The sequence below is a fragment of the Denticeps clupeoides genome, unplaced genomic scaffold (assembly GCF_900700375.1).
Source record: "Denticeps clupeoides unplaced genomic scaffold, fDenClu1.1, whole genome shotgun sequence".
Lineage (NCBI taxonomy): Eukaryota > Metazoa > Chordata > Actinopteri > Clupeiformes > Denticipitidae > Denticeps > Denticeps clupeoides.
In genome coordinates this window covers 983,947-1,007,226 of record NW_021629971.1, presented here as the reverse complement: position 1 = coordinate 1,007,226, position 23,280 = coordinate 983,947, and the positions used below count along the sequence as shown (strand labels likewise).

The following is a 23,280-nucleotide window of genomic DNA, read 5'->3' as shown; positions in this document are numbered from 1 at the left end:
ATATAAAAGCAAAAAAATAAAATAATCACCTCAAGAATCACTCAGCATTTTCAGAAAGTAGGTGATTTTTACACAAGACTTCGGGGAGTGGGTGGGTGTGTCGGGGAGTGGGCGGGTGTAAACGTACCTCTTCCTGATCCACCATCTAAATTAAATTAAATTAAATTGTGAAGTGATTGTCACATGTGATACACAGCAGCACAGCACATGGTGCACACAGTGAAATTTGTCCTCTGCATTTAACCCATCACCCTTAGTGAGCAGTGGGCAGCCATGACCAGCGCCCGGGGAGCAGTGTGTGGGGACGGTGCTTTGCTCAGTGGCACCTCAGTGGCACCTTGGCGGCTCGGGATTCGAACCGGCAACCTTCTGATTACGGGGTCGCTTCCTTAACCGCTAGGCCACCCCTGCCCCACCCCTGCTGCTGTAGTTTCTCCACAAGCTGAGACTCATCATCCTACAGAGAAACAGGAAATGAATATATGTGGTTATCACAATTTTATCAAGGAAAAACTTATTTATTTAAAAATTATTTTATATCAAAACTACGTAAACAAAACACACATTTAAAGCACGCACATAAACAAATATTACCAAAAAACTCTGCTTGACCATGTCTGACGATTAATAAATTCCAAATAAATCGGCAGCCCGATACACAGCGTAAAAATCGCACACCTGCCGCACGCCTAAAAAGGGCAAAGACATTACCTGTGACGTCCCGTGGCAGAGTATGGGTGTGTTCTGTTTGTGTGTCTCTCTCTCTCTCTCTCTCTCTCTCTTTCTGTCTCTCTCTCTCCGTAATGTTGCAGGTGGCTCCATGATTGGACTCCTCCCACTTCCTGCCATGATTGGTGGGCTGTAATAGGGAAGAGGACTCAAAATGGCGTCTGCTTTGGGACAAGAGGAGGATGTGGTGTGAGGAGAGAGTGTTGTTGGTGATGCGAAGAGAGTGTTGGTGTGAAGCAAGAAGGATTGTGACCAGAAGACAAGAATAACTTAGACTGCCCAGACCTGTTTTGTGTGTGTTTTGTTGTTTCAATGTCCTTGTTTGTAATAAACGGTTAGCCATAAGTGTTGTTGCTGCTCCTATGTCCCATTTGTTATGACCCTGACCCTAGACCAGGGACGTAACATACTGTAACACAGCCTTCATGCCCGCACGTATGGTGTGTGGTGAATGGTGTTATTTCCACAAATGCTCCCACAATTCTACAGGCTCAGACGATTAAAACAAACCATTCAAATCGATCAGTGCGATCGTGAGACATGCCTGCACGTATTGTACAGAATTACAGGCAAAACAGTCCACAACACAAGACAGGCGCCGCTGTTTCTGTAGATTCAGAAAGAAGACCAAACTATCATGGCGCAGCAAAGAAGCAAGTTTTTTACGACTGAGGAGGTGCTGGACATTCTGGTGCAACACAGCAGTCCAGCTATTTGTACTGTTCAATCTTCATCTGATGAAGAGGATCTCCTGTGTGCAGAAGAGGTTGAGGTATTTTCGGATCCCTTCTTCTGAAAGGTATGTACTCTCTGTTGTATAATTTATTTTACAATATTTTTCATATTTTTTCAGTTATATATTTTTTATGTTTTCTCCCTCTAATTGTGTGATGTTCTTTGTTTATTTGCTGAGTACAGCATTGTTTATTTCAAATTAGTTATATAATCGAAATTGCTGGCTAATAAATGAATACATTTTACTTCATATTTTTTCTACCCCCACCTCTCTGCCAAGCGGCGATGAGATACTGCAAGATGAGGTGATCAAAGGGTGAAAACACTGCAGAAAGTGCCAGGAGCCACACGTCAAAAAAAAAACTGCTTCAAGCAATGCCATGATACACAATAATGTGGATACAGTTAATTTATCCCAGCGATTATTGGAATTTAACATAGTTATTTTATATCGTTTTAGTATTACTTTTATTATTTTTCAAATTTCAAATCAATACATTTTGTTCTTGTTTAGCCAGTTTTTTTTGTAAGTTGTTCTTTTGATTGGAAAATATAAACATAAAAATGGGGAATATACATATGATGTGATATTTTCAAAACTGTCCCAAAACATCTGTAATTAGTTGGAATTAATAACTACAGTCACAAGTAAGTTAAAAAAAATTGTTTCCTCTGTTTAATTTTGGATATGACTATTAAAAAGGGCTCCAGAGCTCATCAATCTGCAACATTTCTGTCTTCCAGTTGTATTTTATACAGGAGCCTGAGTCCTTCAATATAGCAAATTGTCAGTGATACTTTAAGGTGGGTACTGTATCTGTATATGGTTTTTTGTACTTAACGGCGTATCTTGCTCAATCCAACAGGGCTAGCAGGGACGGGTCCTCCTGCTGTGCTCTTCTTGGGGTCAGAAGCGCCGTTTATCTTCCTCCCTCAGGTTAATCCGCATGCTGGGGACAACAGGTTCCCTATAATAAGTGCGTTCAAATGGAAGGGGCAGAGCAGTCTAGCTGCATCGCCTTTGCGTTCCCACCAGCAACAAGGAGCGTGCGTTCCCATGCGCCAGATTTTACAAAAACATTGAAATGGACGATTAATGTCATCCAGAATAAAAAAACTGCATCTTTAAGGTTACTCCATTTAAACAGCAGTCCATCTTCACTGACCCCACTGCTGCCAGCGCACCCCGAGTTTCCTCACTTTGCTCCACATAGCGGAAGAGAGGAGGGAAAGAGTGCAGCCTGAACTGAGGACTTTGCTGCATGACATATCGCTGATCTGCACGGGGACAGACAAGAGTGGAGGAACTGATTGGGTGAGTCCAAGATTCGGACCAGTGCACCTCTTTCCTGGTCTGGGGATGTCGGGTGGTGTACTGACCTCTCGCTGCTTCCTGTATTCTGTCTCCGGCGCGGATGTCTCTCTCCTGGCTGATGACCTGTTCCAGGCAACAAGAAACACAGGACATCAACATTAATGTATTGTACCAAATTTAAATTGTATTACACTGTAATAAAGTAAACATTAGCAGGCAAATTCTCAACAGTTTGTAAGTGCTTCCATGATGCCTGCAGAGCATCAGGAGTTGGTCTATAGTCTACCGTATACGGTCTACCATGTTGTCCCTTCACAGCATTGTCTTCTAATATCATGGGAAACGTCTCTGGGTTCTGCACTTGAGGTTGCATCTGCATATTTTGGATCCTTTGAGCAGTGAAACAGGAAAAGTTGGTAAAGTTAGTTATCTAATTGTACATTGCTGTTAAAAAGTAATAAAACATAACCTTCAATTTTTAAGATGGACAAGTAGTGCATGTTTAAATAGTGTTGGTGGACAAAGTGGACAATGAACCTTTTTGCAACAGACATTGCAAGTATTAAGCTCTAGTAAGGATCATGTCTTCAGTATTGATATGTGCATATATATGAATAACCAGAATTTAAATAATTAATACATTAAAAATATATTTATATCTGACAACTGAAAATCAATGATCTAATTTCTTTGTATACATAAATCTATTTCTTCACTAAGACTCTTATTTGCTGACTTGTCCTCAGCTTTCAACACACTGCACCCCCACATCCTGGCTAATAAACTTTCCTCCAACTTTCATCTGGACAACGAGACAATCCTGTGGATATTGGACTTTCTGACCAACAGATCACAGAGAGTACTGCTTAACAAAACTCTCTCTGACCTCTGTTATACTGCCATCTGTTATACCGCCACCTGGTCGGCTCTCTCCTCTGCTCCTCATCTTATATACAGATGACTGCAGGCACAGACACCCGGTGAAGGACGCCAAGGACACAGTCCTCCAGACTGTCAGGCCCCTCACACAACCATGGTCTGCTTCTGCATGAGTTTCTGGACTGGTGTGACACCTCATGTCTGGAACTGGACATCAGTAAAACCAAGGAGATGGTGGTGATCTTCACCACCAAGCAGGGGGACCTGGCTGCAGCAGTTACCTCCATCCACAGGAAGCCAGTAGAGCTAGTTGAGGATTATAAATACTTGGGCATCATCTTCAATCCCCTGCTGAAGTTCTCCTCCAACACAGAGGAGATTCTCAGAAAGTGTCACCAGGCAGCTCATATCCTTTTTAGTCAGGAAAGACATTTTACGGACTTTTTACTATTCCTTCATAGAGAGTGTCGTATCATTCTCAATCATCTGCTGGTTCCATTCCACCAGCACGCAGCACACAAACCGGCAAAAGAACGCTGTCAGGCTCCCCTTCAAACGCAGACTCCGATGTTGCTGACTGGAAAACGCAGAGGAGGAAAATCACCTTGGTTCCCAAAGCTATCCTTCTTTTGATCTCCTGACATCCCTCCAAATCAACCATTATCACCTCACACACTTCTTAAAAGTATGCCCCTTAATGCTTCTGTTATGTACAGTTATTTATCATTGTTCATAGCGCAACATACAGAACATTTCTATTGTGTGTCACCCCAGGAGCTTTAACCTTCTTTATTCGAGGGCAATAACGTTACTGTATAACTAATCTGAACCACCAGCAGTAATAATGCTGACAGCACAGCTTTGCCCTACATTACTAATATTAACTACTGCTACAAACAGTCTTCCCCAGACCTTCAAAACCCTACACCACTAATAAGAGATCATAATAATGTAGCAAAAAAGCCATTTCAAATACCAAACTTGACCTGAAGTGATGGCTGCAGGCAAAATGAAAAACATAATATCTCCGTTTTTACAGCAAACTTTGATTTTCATAATTGGTTATAAATAGGCAGAAATCAGCATTTCATCAGAATTTTCGTGGTTGGTTTACTAATAATGCTAGCTAATAGCTAATGCAAAGTGAATGCTAACCTGCTTTAAGCAAAACAATAATGCTCAAAGCCTTAAACCAATTTCTCAAAGTAAAGCCTGTACATCAAATACATTTTAAATAATCTTACTTTTGAACTAAGCGCAGTGAAAAATCCATTCACGGATCCTGCCACAGAGACATTTATCTTTTAAACTCCCACCTGCCCCAACACTTTCGTTAGACCCGCCTCCTCTACGATTTGATTGGTTCTGTCTCTGAACCAATCAATTGTCGTTCTGCCCTCGGAAATTTCTGAGTAAACTCCCACAAGAGAGAAATACAGGCGCTACTGCTTTTCACGTGTGAAATATGTATATATAACTATGATGTATGATGACGATCCCCAGCTTGAATATTGCTATTATATTAATAATATTATATTAATAATATTGAATATTATTAAAAATATATACATTTATATTTAGTGACATTATACACTCACCGGCCATTTTATTAGGTACACCTTGCCAGTACCACATTAGACCATTTTGCCTTCTGCAGTACACTCACTGTCATGATCAGAAAACCAGTTTAATTTGGTTTTCTGATCAATAGCACAACTATTGAAATGTAAGTTCAATGGGCAATTGCCAATGCAATATTCAATTAGTGCATGTAAACTGATGTAATCTTTAGATCATTTCAAGGTTTTTTAATAAAAAATATAATAACAATTCACTCAATTGCATTCCGTTTTGCCATGGGTTTTCTACATATTTATTCAAAAGGAAATTCATTTTGCAAATGGCAATTCAATGTCCAAAGTGCTGATGCAATCCTTTTGTCATGGTCCGGACCGGAGATTCATGTTATTCTCGTGTAATGTTCCCTGATCGTGTTCACCTGGTGTCTATTTATATAATTGTATAAAGCATATAAAGCTATCCTGTTTGTGTCTGTTCGCCGTCGGGTCATTGAGCGTGTTTATGTTCCTTTGTCTCGTATGTGGTCTATATTAAACCCGTCGCGTGAAATCGTGCGAATGTGTCCTCCTTCATTGCCATGTCCAGCCCCACCCGTGACACCTTTATTAACAAATGACTAAATTGCAAATCTTTTGCTTTAGCAGAGTACATGGAAAACAACAAAAGTGGTCGATCAGTTTACAGTATCTTTTTACACTGATAATGTCAGCTCTAATCAGCTATTTTTGTACAGGCTGTATATTTTTTCAGCTGGAAGAATTAATCAAATATTGCTGCTACCACTAAGTATTAGTATTGTTTAGTTTAGGGTATTGCTGGGTTTTCTTAGCATTGCTTCAGACTCATCTCAACAGGTTCCAAGGAGAACTGAACTTCCATTACCTGAGATGCGAAAATAACCAGTCACCATACCAGCTGAATTCAGTTCACCTGAAACATCCTAAAAGAAGAGAACCGCATTCTTTTCTCCACATACTTTTGCCACACGCAAATATATATTTTTCATTAAGGTGTGTTTGGGTGTGTTTGTGGGGCCCTACCCAGAGGTCCTTGTGACTTTAGAATGATTGTGCTAATGTAATTTAATGTGATCTATCATATGTGCTAGATGTGTTTACCATGAAACATCTCTGTGATGATGCAGAATCGAGATGCAGAATTTTGTTTTAGGTTGATGAGCTTTATGGTGCAATGGCCCAGACTTGGCAGATGTGGCCAGAATTGAAGTCCCTGATGTCCAGTTAACCCGGCAGCTTACGCCAGAGGAGCTTGCAAGACTGCCCAATCATGATGTTTCTATGAGTGAAGCACAGGTTTACAACTCAACAGTAGAACAACTGGAATACCTATTCCCAGACTAACATTCCTTTAGGCTGCCTGAAGTACAAATAGGATGTCAGGAATTCAGTAATGCATATTGTCTAATACAGTCAACTCTAATACAGCACAAAAACACACAAAATCTTTTGAAACTCAATTTATGAATGACTTAAGACTGAAAGTACATAACAATGAATATACTGAATCTAAAACAGCAGTAAAAGCATAAAAGAGTTGTAAACGCTAATTACAACATATAATTCTGACAAAGGTCTCAACCAAAATGTCATAAATCTTAACTGCATGTCAAGAACAGTGAGGGGAACAGCATTGTTACCAAATCAGGCCGTTCCTTTAACATCCTTAGGACCCCAGTGTCTTTCAACCCAGTTCATATCTGTGCCACCTGCCTTTCACATCTAGTAGAAACAAGATGGCACCAGACATGTTTGCTTGACACAATTGTTTCAAAGGAGTGAATGTTGCCACCATATTAAATAAACAGAAATAAATCTACTGACGTCTAAGTAAACATCAGTAGACCTTGTAAATGATTGAGTGAGATCTTTACCGCCATCTAGTGGAGATAAGAAATCGTTGCTTTTCCTCTCATGAACATTGAAAGTATATATTTTAAAATATATTCTTCAAGAATGAACCTCTATGCATCCTCTAGCAGTATTATTAAACAGTAAAATAAAATAAAATAATTAAACTAAATAAAATTCAGTTGCTATATGTTGCTAAATTTTATTTATTTGGACAGTAAATGTAAATAATTTGACTATTCAAAAATATATCAAACATGTATTTTGACCAGAAAGAGATTTTCAGTTCTAATATGCAAAGGTGCAAATATGAATAGAGAAAATGTTTCTGCTTAAATATGTGGCTCCTGATTGGCTTCTCAGTGCTGTTCCATGTGAACATATGTTTACAACATACAGTTGCTAGGCAACACTGAAGGAGCCAGTTGTATTTTTATTACTCCTGCTTTCTTCAGACAAAAAATTCTACTTTTCACACCAAAAGCCTTTTTAAAGGCTAACCTCTTTTATTGTTTTAGCACTGTTATTAGTTAGTGTTTCTGTTTAGACTTGATAACTCTTAATTTATTTTGTAGTTTCTTAATTTTAGCTTATGGTTGAGAGATTAGCTTAGCATAATTTAGCGTAGCAAAACTTAGCTTAGTATAACTTAGGTTAGCATCATTTATTACCTGCTCACTTTTGTTTTTTAGGACACATAGAGAGATTTTTCCAGGTGAAGGATGGGCCGCCCTCGGAAAAAGACCAAGGAGCCACCAGTCACCAGAAGGCCACCTCGCAGGATCCTGCCAAAAATACCAACTCACATTCTTCACACTGGTAAGACATTAAGAAACTCCACATAATACTGTGTTTTCTCTTCGGTATTCTACTGCTTTACTCATAATTCATAACTCAAGATCAATAAGAAAAACAAACCACAGGTGCAGCTCACTGTAAATCCAGTATTTGTGTATGCAGTAAACATATATGGTCCATTGTAAGGTATCAAAGTCTGTAAATTATCACCAAATATCTCAATGTATTCATGTCAGTGTACTTCTCAGGTATACCGTGGGCATGTGTGAGGGACACTAACTCCCCTCCAGCTCTGCTGTGGAGCATTCCCTGTATGCAGCAGCTGCAGGCTACTCCACAGCCACCCCAGCAGGAAGACACTCAGGAGGTTGTTTTTCCGGTAGATGTGATGGACAAGCTGAGCTTTGTTCCTGGAATCTGGGACCTGGCTGTGGAGATGAGCTTTCTGCCTCCATGGAGCAGGCCGCAGGTACAGGATGGTCCTGCCACACCTCTGCCCAGTGTCACCAGTGCTCACCAGCCCTCCACCAGCACATCATCCATGGAGTTTGAGAGCAACGAGGACCGCTGGATTCTTCAGGACCAGACGAAGGAGGAAATGATGACCAGCGACCCAGCAGCAGACAGTCCACACGGACCCCAACAAGAAGCCAGTCTGGAGGATTTTTTGGAGGAGCTGAACAACATTCCTGTCATTTGGGACATGGATTTCGAGATGTCCCTCCTCCCTCCACCTTACTAGTACCACTATTAGTAGCACTAGCAGCACCAATAGTGATCACTAGTACAGGTAAGCATGAAGGTAAGTATGAAGGTAAGTATTTAGTGACGGGCGGCACGGTGACATTGTGGTTAGCACCTTGTCTCACAGCAAGGAGATCTGAGTTTCGGTCCCTTCTGTGTGGAGATTTGCACATTTGCATGTATCTCCCCGTGTCAGCGTGGGTTTTCTCCGGGTTCTCCGGTTTCCCCCACAAAACAACTAGGCCAATTGGAGATGAATTGGACATGAATTGGCACTAATTTTACCTGTAGTTCATTAAACAGTTTAATAATTAACAGTAGTAGAAAAAAATTAAAGCCAAAAAAAAGGCTCCGGTGGTGGCACACCTGACCTTCAGGATCAGGGCGGGGTTCAACTCCCTGTGGAGTCTGTTTTCAGAATGGCTGCTTATCTAGTGTCTAAATGTTTAATATACGTTTAATTGCTTACTGCTCATATGCATTACATGAGGCTATTCCCTAATCTAGCGTGATTTACCTTCACCCCCAGCAGGTGACTGCTTTATAAAACAAGCTGTTAATGCTAATAATATTGATCACTTGCCTGATTTTATGTTCCTCTGGCCCACCCATTTCAGCGGTTCTGTAGACGGTCCTGGAAAATTGTGGTGAGAAGACACGTCCCTGAGGAGCCGCAGTACTCACAGTCAGTGAGTGAAACCTGGAGCCAGCTGGTCAGCACAGGTTTTGAGGGCGGAAGAGGAGACATCGTCTAGACCTGATGCGTTACTGCTCTCCTGTTTGTGGAAGAAATGACATCTAAATAAGAAAAAATAAAATGTTCAAATCTTTAAGTGTGTTTTATCTTTCAACATGTGGAAAACCAAAGGTTAGATGATGAACAAAAATTAACATAATTGTATTTAAATTAAAGTAGTGAAAACCATCAGATGAAAATATTACTGGCCCAGTACACAAAGGGCTTAATGTATTTGGCCTTAAACCGTCGCATAGATCAGTTATAGCAGGTAAAGAAGCAAATCACAAACCGCCATATATTTCGTGGCATGTGACGTGTGGCATTCGGTGACTATGTCACATCTAGGTCCAGCTGTATTACAGCATCCACCTTCATCCTCTGTCCACCACAGTGGATGGTGAAGGATAGAGAAAAGAGAAGAGTGAGTTAGTGATGAGTTAGTCAATGTTAAAGTCAATATGGAATACTAACAATACTTTACCCAGGGACTGTCCCTGTCACTACTGACTGTAAAGTACTCTGGATAAGGCCGTCTGATAAACGTTGGAACCTGTTCGGTGTTCCAGGTTAAGTGCATTCTTACGATGAAGAGGCATACAATGATGCTTGGGATATACTAAACCAAAGATACGGTCAACCATTCATGATACAAAAGGCATTTAGAGAGAAGGTATCGAATTGGCCAAAGGTGCAGTCCAGAGACGCTGATGGATTAAGGAACCTTGCAGATTTCATAAATGCATGCAAGCTTGCTATGCCTCACGTAAAGGGATTACAAATACTCAACAACTGTGAAGAAAATCAAAGATTGTAGCACAAACTACTGGACAGGATAAATGCAAGATGGAATAGACAGGTAACAAAAACTTTAATGGAGGGTGGTGAGTTTCCAAGTTTCTGTGATTTTGCTTCCTTCCTAGAAGCGGAAGCAACCCAGTCACATCCATTCATGCACTTCGCCGCACTGAAACAAATTGATAAAAAGACTACAAGGGTAATCAGAGGGAATAAAGCAGGTGTATTTAACACAAATGCAACTGTACAACGTGACAAACCGACAATAACAAACACACCTAACAGTTCCCCATGCATGTTGTGCCAGGACGCACATAAGCTTCACAAATGCCCAGACTTCTTAAAGATGTCTCTAGAAAATAGAAAGAAATATGTGAGAGAAATATGTGTTATGGACTGCAGACGCCGCCTCACTTGCGAAACCTGCACAAAGAGACATCCTGTGTGTCTTCATGATGAAAATTACAGTAACAGTTTGCAAAGACAAACACGTGTGAGTACGGAGAATGCAAATCACCTGAAACTGCAACAGCCATGTCACTTAATGTTGCCAGATCAGAACAGACCGTCAGCACCTCAATGACAGTCCCAGTATGGCTGTCAACCACCACAAATTCCACTCAAGGAAAAATTGGTCTATTCATTATTAGACACTCAGAGCGATGCTGTCTTTGTGGATCAGGATGTAACGCATGAGCTGCAGGCAGATGTTTGTCCAGTAAAGCTGAAATTGACTAACATGCTGGGTAAAAATGCTGTCATAAGTAGTGGAAGGGTGTCTGATCTCTTGGTGAGAGTTTATAACTCAGCCACAGTCATAAAGCTCCCCACGGCATACTCCAAGGACTGCTTACCTGCTAACAGGGAACACATACCCACATGTGAAACAGCCAAACAGTCATTTACTGCCTATTGTAGATGAGATCCCTCCACTCCTCAGTTGTGAAGTAAGTCTCCTTATAGGTTATACCTGTCCCAGAGCTCTTGCACCTAAACAAGTAATCTTAGGAAAAGATGGTGAGCCCTATGCTATTCGCACAGACTTAGGATGGAGCATAGTAGGCAACTCAGCACTGTACATTGAAACGGATATAGACAGCAGCCTCTGCCACAGAGTCACAGTTAAAGAAATCCCTCACTCCACTCCAACAGATGCAATACTTGCTCTGGAAAGAGATTTCAAAGAGAGCTTGAGCAAGGCATAACACAGATGGAAAAGGGACATTTGGAGATGCCATTGCCATTTAGAGAAAAGCCACAAACTTGCTGAAAACAGACCAAACCAGTTCAAACGCAAACTCATGAAAGACGAAAAATACAAGGAGGATTACATGAAATACATGAATGACATCATCGAAAGAGGTGATGCAGAAGAGACTGATGATATCGGACTCCCTGACAGGTTACGTGTGGTCTTCGACTGCTCCGCCAAACACAAAGGTACCTGTCTTAATGAACATTTACTGATTGGCCCCAACATGATCAACAGTCTTACGGGTGTTCTTGTGCACTACAGACAGCACCACGTCACCCATTCCAAACCAAAATGTCCACATGGCCAATGTCCACTAGCCAATAATGTTTGACAAGAAGGGAAGGTGCAGGGTTCCAGGATGCACAGGAAAACCCAAAGTTGTGTGCAAAAAAACTGGCAGGTACGTGAAAGTGTTCAGTAGCAGGCAGCGGCACGCACCAGAACCCGGTGGAAAAGAGTAGCAAGCATCTGGTTACCATGGTGATGTGCAGGCTGAGGTGTGCGCTGCAGCGAGGAGCCGGGCAGGAGATGAGGTAAGGAGATGAGTTGTGGGGGTATTAGGTGCCACAGCTACAAATAGAAAAAGAGGCATAAGGTTTTTTTTTCATTTAACTTTCCAGAGGCATTCATCCTCCATTCATATTTAATATTACTAAAGCATTAAAATAACACAAAAGAATGTGGATGTCTTATTTCAGTATTAGGTGCCTTTTTTGTTAAGTACATAACTCCACGTGTTCATTCATAGTTTTGATGCCTTCAGTGAGAATCTACCAATGTAAATGGTCATGAAGAAAACATATTGAATGAGAAGGTGTCCAAACGTTTGGCCTGTAATGTATGTGAAGTTATTACTGGAACGTCTGGATTTCTACATTCTCAACTTTAAATGTTAATCACAAAACATTTGTGGGTTTTTTTTTTAATAGCAGATTACAGTAACCCTGAGCAAATCCTAGATTCTCATAAATCCAATATGTTGAACTCATAAGTGTCAGGACATCTGGACAGTGTCAGGAGAGAATATGGCATAGACGTCACTGCTGCATCGGTCTACTCTGGGATATGTGTGATGCAAACACAAGTTCAAGTTTAATGTTTAGGTGTGCGTTTTCATTAAGGTTTAAATGCATTATGTCTGTATAAGATGGAAGGACACTTGAAAAGAAAAAAAAGGAAGTAAAAACTGGGTGTCACAGGCAAATTTAATCTAGGTATGTGACTGGGATACATGTACCAATGAATGCTGCTGACAGGGTGGCCTTGATAGTGGGCAAGCAGCTGTCGTGGCCTCACAAAGAACATGGACCATGCGGTTCTTCAGGAGGTTCTTGGCCAGAATGCTTCCTTTCAGGATGTCCACCCGCTTTCTGTGAAACCTGTCTTTGCTGGTGAGATGAGGTCACCTGATGCAGAAATGGCCACCTCTCCAGGCTGGGTGGGCGTCCCTTCTGGCACTGGGAGCGTTGGTGAGAGAGGTAAAGAAGAACCCAAAGATGCAGTCAGAAGATGGAAGAAAGTTGTAGAAAGTCAAGTCGGGACTTTATGGCAGAGTGGCCTGCCAGAAGCTTCTACATTTTGGCCTTAAATCTAAGAGGTATGTGTGGAGAAAACCAGGCACTGTCCAATCCAGTCCCAAGCATGGTGGTGGCAGCATCATGCAGTGGGGCGGTTTTGCATCTGCAGGGGAAGACGACTGGTTGCAATCAAGGGAAAGAGAAATGCAGCCAAGTACTGACACGCGAACCGGGACCAGAATGAGAGAGGCGTGTAGGAGGAGACGAGAGACCTCGGTGCTGCGGGACGCACGGAGGCAGGTAAGCTCCTCCGCGTTACTCTGCGAACGCGGGCGGCGCGAGCCGCAACACCACGCTGATATTGTCGTTCGCGTCTAAGGCAAAAAGGACAGGACAGGACAGAACGGGGCGACAGGACGGAGATCAGGTGTCGGGGTTACAGAGAAACTGGAACGGGCTTACTTGGTTCGAGGAGTGCGGAGCCGGGTCTGACACAAGTGCCAATCAATGACCGAGCAGCCGGCAGCTGCTCTCTCGTCAATTTATAGGGCACACGTTACCTCGTTTCCGTGTTGCTCCTAGTCACATGATTGAGTCATGTGACAAGTACAGGGATATCCTGGACAAAAACCTTCTCCAGAGTGCTCAGAAACGCAGAATCACCTGTCCAATACAGTCCCAACAGTGAAGCATGGTGGTAGCAGCATTCTAACAAGACAATGACCCTGAGCACACAGCTAAAATTACGAAAGGGTGGCTTCACAACAACTCTGTGCCTGTTGAATGATCCAGCCAGAGCCCTGACTTACCCAATTGAGAATCTCTGGAGAGACTTAAAATTAGCTGTCCACCAGAGTTTACCATCCAACCTGCCAGAACTGGAGAGGATCTGCAAGAAGGAATGGCAGAGGATCCCCAAATCCAGGTTTGAAAACCTTGTTTTGTTCTTTCCCAAAAAGACTCATGGCTGTATTAGATCAAAAAGACACTTCTACTAAATACTGAATACTTAGGACCATGTGATATTTCAGTTTTTCATTGTTTATAAATCTGCAAAAATATCAGTATTTTTCTGTCAATATACGGTGCTGTATGTACATTAATGAGGAAAAAATGTATTTAAATCATTTTAGCAAATGACTGCAATATAACAAAGAGTGAAAAATTTCCGTACCCACTGTGTATGAATGGTTCTGGCCCATGCGTGTCTCACTCTACACTCCCTCTGCAGTTCTCTGTAGCCCAGACACAACTCCTTGCCACCTTGGTCATCTTTTCCCACTCGCTCATCAACCTCGGTCTTATCCTGAAGTCACAGATACACAGAGCGTACGAACCATACGCTTGGTTAAAATTTGAAGTGAAAGTGAAGAGATCGTTGAGCACAAATTCATTACATTACATTACATTAACAGCATTTATCAGTCACCCTTATCCAGAGCAACTTACAATCAGTATTTACAGGGACAGTAACCCTGGAGATAACTCAGGGTTAAGCGTCTTGCTCAGGGACACAATGGTAGCAAGAGGGGTTTGAACCTGTGTCTTCTGGTTCATAGGTGAGTGTGTTACCCACTGCTTTTAACCATCACCCTTAGTGAGCAGTGGGCAGCCATGACAGGCACCCGGGGAGCAGTGTGTGGGGATGGTGCTTTGCTCAGTGGCACCTCAGTGGCACCTTCGCGGATCGGGATTTGAACCGACAACCTTCTGAATACGGGGCTGCTTCCTTAAAGCTACAGACACGGAAACGGCACATCATGGGGAAATCTCATTGTGGGACTGGATCAAAGTAGTTATTCTGCACCAAGGCTCAATTTCAGATAGAGACTTTAGATTCAGTATTAGGGGACCAACAAGACCGATATAAAAGCAAAAAAAATTAATTACCTCAGGAGACGTTTAAATATGATGGCGTGCTGTATGGAATCCTTAAAGTCATTGACTCTGAGTTTAGTTACACGTGTAAGTGTTTGTGTGTGTAAAATAAAAAATCACTCAGCATTTTCAGAAAGTAGGTGGTTTCTACAGAACAGAACACAAGCAAGCGTTCACGCAGGCGTACCTCTTCCTGATCCAGCATCTGCTGCTGTAGTTTCTCCACAAGCTGAGACTCATCATCCCACAGAGTAACAGGACATGAAAAAAATTGTGATAACCACATATATTCAAAGAAAAAAAAATATTTAGCCTCCTTTAAATAAGGCTTTAAATCAAAACTACCTAAACAAAACACAATTCCAAAGACACGCACATAAACGAACTTCACCAAAAAATTCCAAATAAATCAGCAGCCTTAATGCAGCCTTCATGCCCGAAAGTATGGTGTGTGGTGAATGGTGTTGATGGAGTTATTTCCACAAATGCTCCCACGATTCTACAGGCTCAGACGATTAAAACAAACTATTCAAATCGATCAATGCGATCGTGAGATATGCCTGCGCGTATTGTACAGAATTACAGGCAAAACAGTCCACAACACAAGACAGGCGTCGCTGTTTCTGTAGATTCTGAAAGAAGACCAAACTATGATGGCGCAGCAAAGAAGCAAGTTTTTTACGACTGAGGAGGTGCTGGACATTCTGGTGCAACACAGCAGTCCAGCTATTTGCACTGTTCAATCTTCATCTGATTAAGAGGATCTCCTGTGTGCAGAAGAGGTTGAGGCATTTTCAGATCCCTTCTTCTGAAAGGTATGTACTCTCTGTTTTAGAATTTATTATTAAAGAAAGATTATTCATATATTTTTTATGTTTTCTCCCTATACTTGATGTTCTTTGTTGAATTGCTGAGTACAGTATTGTTTATTTCAAATCAGTTACATGATAAAATTTTTTACTTCATATATTTTGTACACCCACCTCTCTGCCAAGCGGCGACGGGATACTGCAGGATGCGGAATCTATAGGGTGAAAACACGTCTACACTGCAGAAAGTGCCAGGCGCCACGGTGCCTCACATCCAAAAAAAATGCAATGCCATGACACACAATAATGTGTATACAGTGCATTTATTCCAGAGATTATTGGAATAGAAAATAGTTATATTCATGTTTTCATTTTAGTTTTACTTTTGATTGAAATTTGATTTTCAAAACTGTCCCAGAACAACAGTAATTAGTTGAAATGAATACTTATAGTTTTCTCCGTTTCATTTTGGGCATGTCCATTAAAAAAAGGGTTCCAGAGCTCATCAATCAGCAACACTTCTGTCTTCCAGTTGTATTTTATACAGGTAAGGAGCCTGAGTCCTTCGATATAGCAAATTGTCAGTGATACTTTAGTGTGGGTACTGTATGGTTTTTATGTGCGTTCCCATGCTGCAGATCTTACAAAAACATGGAAATCTAAGCTCACTGTCGTCCAGAATAAAAAAACTGCATCTTTAAGGTTACTCCATTTAAACTGCAGTCCACCTTCACTGACCCCACCGCTGCCAGCGCACTCAGAGTTTCCTCATTTTGCTCCACGTAGCGCAAAAGAGGAGGGAAAAAGTTCAGCCTGAATTGGGGACGGTGCAGCATGACATACCGCTGATCTGCACGGGGACAGACAAGAGTGGAGGAACTGATTGGTTGAGTCCAAGATTCGGACCAGTGGACCTTTTTCCTGGTCTGGGGATGTCGGGTGGTGTACTGACCTCTCGCTGCATCCTGTATTCTGTCTCCGGCGCGGATGTCTCTCTCCTGGCTGATGACCTGTTCCAGGCAACAAGAAACACAGGACATCAACATTAATGTATTGTACCAAATTTAAATTGTATTACACTGTAATAAAGTAAACATTAGCAGGCAAATTCTCAACAGTTTGTAAGCGCTTCCATGATGCCTGCAGAGCATCAGGAGTTGGTCTATAGTTTACCGTATACGGTCTACCATGTTGTCCCTTCACAGCATTGTCTTCTAATATCATGGGAAACGTCTCTGGGTTCTGCACTTGAGGTTGCATCTGCATATTTTGGATCCTTTGAGCAGAAAACCAGGAGAAGTTAGCAAAGTTAGTTATCTAATTGTACATTGCTGTTAAAAAGTACTAAAATATAATCTTCAATTTTTAAGATGGACTAGTGGTGCAGGTTTAAATAGTGTTGGTGGACAAAGTGGACAATGAAATTGCAAGTATTAAGCTCTGGCCTCCACAGTCACAGGACCTGAACCCAGTCGAGATGGTTTGGTGTGAGCAGGACCGTAGAGTGAAGGCAAAGGGGCCAACAAGTGCTAAACACCTCTGGGAACTCAAGACTGTTGGAAAACCATTTCAGGTGACGACCTCTTGAAGCTCATCGAGAGAATGCCAAGCCTGTGCAAAGCAGTAATCAGAGCAAAGGGTGGCTATTTTGAAGAAACTACAATGTAAAACATGTTTTCATTGTAGTACATAACTCCACATATGTTCATTCATAGTTTTGATGCCTTCAGTGAGAATCTACCAATGTAAATGGTCATGAAAATAAAAAAAGTACATTGAATGAGAAGGTGTGTCCAAACTTTTGGCCTGTACTGTAAATACCTGGGCACCATCCTCGACCCCCTGCTGAAGTTCTCCTGCAATACAGAGGGGTTTCTCAGAAAGTGTCATCAACAGCAAAACCTCCTTAGGCAGATCAAATCCTCTGGAATCAGGAAATATATTTTACAGACTTTTTACTACTCCTTCATAGAGAGTGTCATATCATTCTCAATCATGTGCTGGTTCCATTCCACCAGCACGCAGCACGCAAATCGGATAAAGAGCGCTGTATTATTGGACTGACTAACTTAGGGTCATTAAAGACCCCTCACACCCTTTGAATTCTGCCTTTGAGTAGCTCCCCTCCAAATGCCGGTTTCGATGCCCTCGGCTGCAGGACACAGAGAAGGAAGGTCACCTTGGTTCTCAAAGTTGTTCTTCTTTTGATCTCCTGACATCCCTCCAAATCAACCACTATCACCCCACACACTTCTTAAAAGTATGCACCTTACTGCTTCTGTTATGTACAGTTATTTATCATTGTTCATAGCAATATACAGACAATTGCTATTTTTATGTTGTTTAACTGTTATATGTGTGTGCTGCGCCACTGCGCCTTTTAAATTGCCCCTCGGGGACAAATAAAGTTCTTTGAACTGAGTTCAATGTGCAAATCTCTGTCTGTTTTACATTTTATTCATAAAAGCTGCACTAAGATCATGCCTTCGTAGATGGCGTCCATAAGCATCATGAGATGTGGATGTTCTTTAAGTAGTTGTTTTTGACAGAGTGTCTGTACTACAGTGATCAGCGGTTGGTCATCACTTAATGGCTGATCAAAACAAATGTTTGCTTTAACTGTGATGTGCATAGTATGTCCACTCTGATACTGTCTTTTACATCAGGAAAAATAAGAGCATTCATGTAATAATTTGTGCCAAGCCAGACATGAGATTTAAAATAGCTTGATATAGGAATGCACAAAATCCTCCTCCTCCTCCTAAAAAACAACAACTGCTTGGATGACCTCAGGATCTTTAACCTTCTTCATTCGAGGGCAATAACGTTACTGTATTACTAATCTTAACCACCAGCAGTAATAAAGCTGACAGCACATCTTTGCCCTACATTACTTATAGTAACTGCTTGCAACACAGTCTTCCCCAGACTTTAAAAACTCTACAACACTAATAAGAGATCATAATTATGTAGAAAAAAGCCATTTCAAATACCAAACCTGACCTGAAGTGATGGCTGCTGGCAAAATGAAAAATATAATCAGCTAGCTCTGATTTCAAAAGTGGTTATAAAATACACAAATATGAGTTATGCATCACATGCAATCAGCATTTAATCAGAATCTTTATGGTTGTTTAATTACTAAAGCTAGCTAATATCTAATGGTAAGTTAATGCTAACCTGCTTTAATCAACATTATCTGGTGAGTGTGTTCATTGCCTCAAACCAATTTCGCAAAGTAAAGCCTGTACATCAAATACATTTTAAATAATCTTACTTTTGTATTAAGCGCAGTGAAAAATCCATTCACGGATCCTGCCACAGAGACATTTAAAAAAAAAAAACTCCCATCTGCCCCTCCATTTCGTTAGACCCGCCTCCTCTACGATTTGACTGGTTCTCTCTCTGAACCAATCAATTTTCGTTCTGCCCTAAAAGAGAGAAATACAGGCACTACTGCTTTTCACGTCAGATGTGAAATATGTAAATATAACTATGATGTATGACAATCTCCAGCTTAGCACAAAAGGTAAATTAGCTTTGCAACTTACTGGTACATTGCTGTGTAGGCTTATTGCCTGAAGTTAACACAATATACTGAGGCCTGGTGCTGGTTGTCTCTGTGTGGTTTCAGGATCGAGACAGGAGGAACGTCGCTGGATCCTTTTTATGGATTCCCATTTTTCCAAATGTACGATTAGCAAATGTCCAATGTGAGCTTCAGATAATAACTCTTTAACTTTCTCCCCATCTTCTATACCCAAATATGTAGATGTGCCGGAGTTAAATGGTTACACTAGATTTATAAGTGTATTTCTTCTTTCTTGTGTTTTTTGTTTTCTTATTTTCTAAAGACTTTTATTTTGTTTACCTGTATTCTGATGTGGGTAAGGGAATTATAATGATAATCCGGGTGTTTGTTTAATTGTAGAATGTTAAAATGTGTTAATGTTTCTGGTTATGTTAAATATGTTTCTGTATTTTTGATTGTTCAATTTATGGTAATTATAAGAAGTTATGTGGGTTCTAAAACTTGATCACCCCCCCGAAAAGTGGTTGGATGCGGCCGTGCCCTTGGGTTAGTGGGTTGGAGACCCGGTTTAGTCCTCTTAGACACATGGCATGAGCTGTGAGAGGTGCGTGGGGTTTGTGTGTAAAAAGTTATTTCTTCTATTTTAATTTATGTACATATTCGGAATATTTTGCATGTGTGTTATTTTGTGAATATTTTTTTATGTTCTTTTATTACTGTATATTGTAGAGAAAGGTGCAGAGAGACGCAGTTTGTGACGCAATGTTCTGACGCGACCTTGCTTTTGTACAGGTATGCGGTATTATAAATTGTGAATACTTTATGTTATTGTTCAGTTCTCTTAGACACATGGCATGAGCTGTGAGAGAGAGAGGTGCAGAGAGACGCGGTTTGTGAGGCGATGTTCTGACGCGACTTTGATTTTGTACAGAATACAGTTTGCACGGAAAGTCTCGTGTGTGTCGGCTCGTCATTACGGTTCAAGAAAAGAAATCAAAAAATTACACAACGCAGAAGAAGAACCGCTACATAATGATTTAATGACAGCATTATTAAAAAATATATACATTTATAATTTGTGACATTACACACTCACCGGCCACTTTATTAGGTACACCTTGCCAGTACCACGTTGGACCATTTTGCCTTCTGTAGTTTTAATTTTTTCACTCAGCAGCAGTTTCTTTCTACAGATTTATTTAGACATTTTATTTCACATTCTTGTGTGTTTGTGGCAGTCATAAACTGATGTAATCCTTAGATCATTTCAAGTATTTGGCTGCTGTTGCCCTGAGCATGGTTTCTTTCAGGCATCCAGCACGAGACTGATTCCTCACCAGTGCCATGTTCTCTGTAGGAAAAACTGTTACAATTACTCAGAGGAATTAGCAGACTGTTGTAAACATCATGCTGAAGTTCTTCACAACATGGAAAACTTCCTGATTTATGGTAATAATAATAAAGTGAAGTGATTGTCACATTTGATACACAGCACACAGTGAAATTTGTCCTCAGCATTTAACCCATCACCCTGAGTGAGCAGTGGGCAGCCATGACAGGCGCCCGGGGAGCAGTGTGTGGGGGGGCGGCGCTTTGCTCAGTGGCACCTCAGTGGATCGGGATTCGAACCAGCAGCCTTCTGATTACAGGGCTGCTTCCTTAACCGCTAGGCCACCACTGCCCCATAGTGGGGTAGTGGTGAGCATAGCTGCCTTCCAAGCAGTTGACCCGGGTTCGATTCCCGGCCAACGCAGTCCCCTTTTTTTATCCTGCTTTTATGCCGTGGAACTTTTTAAGCCAAATTCAGACTAAGTTCATATCTTCACCTCAAGCGTTCTGTAACACATCCGGATCTGTAACCAGCTGTTGAATGGTAGTGTGCCCGAGCAGTCTAAGGCGCTGGATTTAGGCTCCAGTCTCTCTGGAGGTGTGGGTTCAAATCCCACCACTGCCATTATGTTTTAAAGTACAAGTAACTAATTGTAGTGTTTTTTTTAAAGTGTTCATCAAGCAGCCAAGCCAAACACATACACCCACAGCACACAGTTGAAGGTGCTCAACTCACAATCAGTAACATTAATGCTCTATCTTTTTACAAATCCCACAACTGCCTTTATGATTAAAACAGCAGTGAAAGTTATAAATTAATAAGCACAAAGCATGCATTCTGTAAAGTTCATGGTCTGTCATGTCACAGACACACTTTTTTTTATCTGGCCATGCATTGCTGCTGTTGCCCTGAGCATGGTCTCTTTCAGGCATCCAGCACGAGATTGTTTCCTCACCAGTGCCATGCTCTCTGTAGGAAAAACTGTGACAATTGCTCAGAAGGATTACCACTTTTGGGTCTAGATGCCATTGGTCATACCACAACATGGAAAACTTCCTGGTTTGTGCTTTGGTTGTATAGTGGTGAGCATAGCTGCCTTCCAAGCAGTTGACCCGGTTCGATTCTTGGCCCAGGTATTTATAATTCTCAACTAGTTCTACTGGCTTTCTGTGGATAGAGGTGGTAACTACTGTAGTCAGGTTTCTCTGCTTGTTGGTGAGAGAATCCTTGGTTTTCTGACGTTCAGTTCCAGACATGAGGTGTCACACCAGTCCACAAACTCCTGCAGAAGCGGACCATGGTTGTGTGAGGGGCCTGACAGCAGAGACTGGAGGACTGTGTCATCAGAGTCCTTCACCGGGTGTCTGTGCCTGCAGTCATCTGTGTATAAGATGAAGATAAGAGAAGAGAGCACGCAGCCTTGTGGTGACCAGGTGGAGAAGTCAGAGTATGTTTTGTTAAGCAGTACTCTCTGTGATCTGTTGGTCAGAAAGTCCAATATCCACAGGATTGTCTGGTTGTCCAGATGAAATTTGGAGGAAAGTTTATTAGCCAGGATGTGGGGTTGCAGGGTGTTGAAAGTTGAGGACAAGTCAGCAAATAAGATTCTTGGTGAAGAAATACATTTATGTATACAAAGAAATGAGATCATCGTTAGTCATGTAGACAGTTTTTAAGTAATTTACTTATTTATTTCTGGTTTTTCATATAGATACACAAATAAATACTGAAGGCAGGATCCTAACTAGAGCTTAATACTTGCAATGTCATTGTTCACTGTGTCCACCAACACTGTGACCACTAGTCCTGCACCACTAGTCCATCTTAAAAGGTTGTTTTATTATTTTTTAACATCAATGTACAATTAGATAACTGACTTTGCTAACTTCTCTTGGTTCTCTGCTCAAAGTATCCAAAATACGCAGATGCAACCTCAAGTGCAGAACCCAGCGATGTTTCCCATGATATTAGAAGACAATGAGTCTCAAACAGGAATAAACTTTTCAAAATCTGCTAGTGTTTAACTGCTCAAATCACTCATTTTGAGTGTTAAACACTCAAATCATCTTAGAATTTATATATGTCAACCTTAAAATAAAACTGAAATTGCTGTGTGGGATACACATTAGCCAATAGTGAGCGTGTGACTGTACTTTTATATTCTGTTAATTGTGTCCAGGCCGTGTTCCTAAGGCCTGTACTTAAAGTTGGTGCTGTTAGCAATGAACTCTTCACACCAATCAAGATGATGTCTCTTAACTTATGAATCTATTGTCAAAAAAGGAATCTGGCAGTGAAGATCATTCCAGGGCAGAGGTCGAAAAAAAAGGCATTGACATGGAGGTATATAATGGTGTAAATGTGTGTAAATGTAATGGTGTAAATGTGTGGTGGTTTACATAGATTATGCTAGAACCAAAAGTAGGGTTAGGGTTGCAGATGCAACCTCAAGTGCAGAACCCATAGACATTTCCCACGATATCAGAAGACAATGCTGTGAAGGGACAACATGGTAGACCGTATACGGTAGATTATAGACCAAAAAGCGCTTCATGAAAGCGCTTACAAACTGTTGAGAATTTGCCTGCTAATGTTTACTTTATTACAGTGTAATACAATTTAATTTTGGTACAATACATTAATGTTGATGTCCTGTGTTTCTTGTTGGCTGGAACAGGTCATCAGCCAGGAGAGAGACATCCACGCCGGAGACAGAATACAGGAAGCAGCGAGAGGTCAGTACACCACCCGACATCCCCAGACCAGGAAAAAGGTC

The 23,280-nt window shown here is 41.3% G+C and overlaps 2 long non-coding RNA genes across 3 annotated transcripts; both read right to left on the bottom strand.

Annotated features, from left to right (window-relative positions):
• Positions 1–2,175: 2,175 nt before the first annotated feature.
• LOC114778585 (uncharacterized) lies at positions 2,176–16,651 on the bottom strand. Of its 2 annotated transcripts, none has more exons than XR_003746409.1 (3): positions 16,595–16,651; positions 2,631–2,742; positions 2,176–2,414 (listed from the first exon to the last, which is right to left on the bottom strand). It is a non-coding gene; the product is annotated as an uncharacterized LOC114778585 (long non-coding RNA). The 2 variants fall into 2 exon arrangements; XR_003746408.1 differs by lacking the exon at positions 16,595–16,651 and adding an exon at positions 2,845–2,895.
• Positions 11,954–15,070, bottom strand: LOC114778586 (uncharacterized). Its single transcript, XR_003746410.1, has 4 exons — positions 15,021–15,070; positions 14,130–14,261; positions 12,676–12,895; positions 11,954–12,008 (listed from the first exon to the last, which is right to left on the bottom strand). It is a non-coding gene; the product is annotated as an uncharacterized LOC114778586 (long non-coding RNA).
• Positions 16,652–23,280: the final 6,629 nt, after the last annotated feature.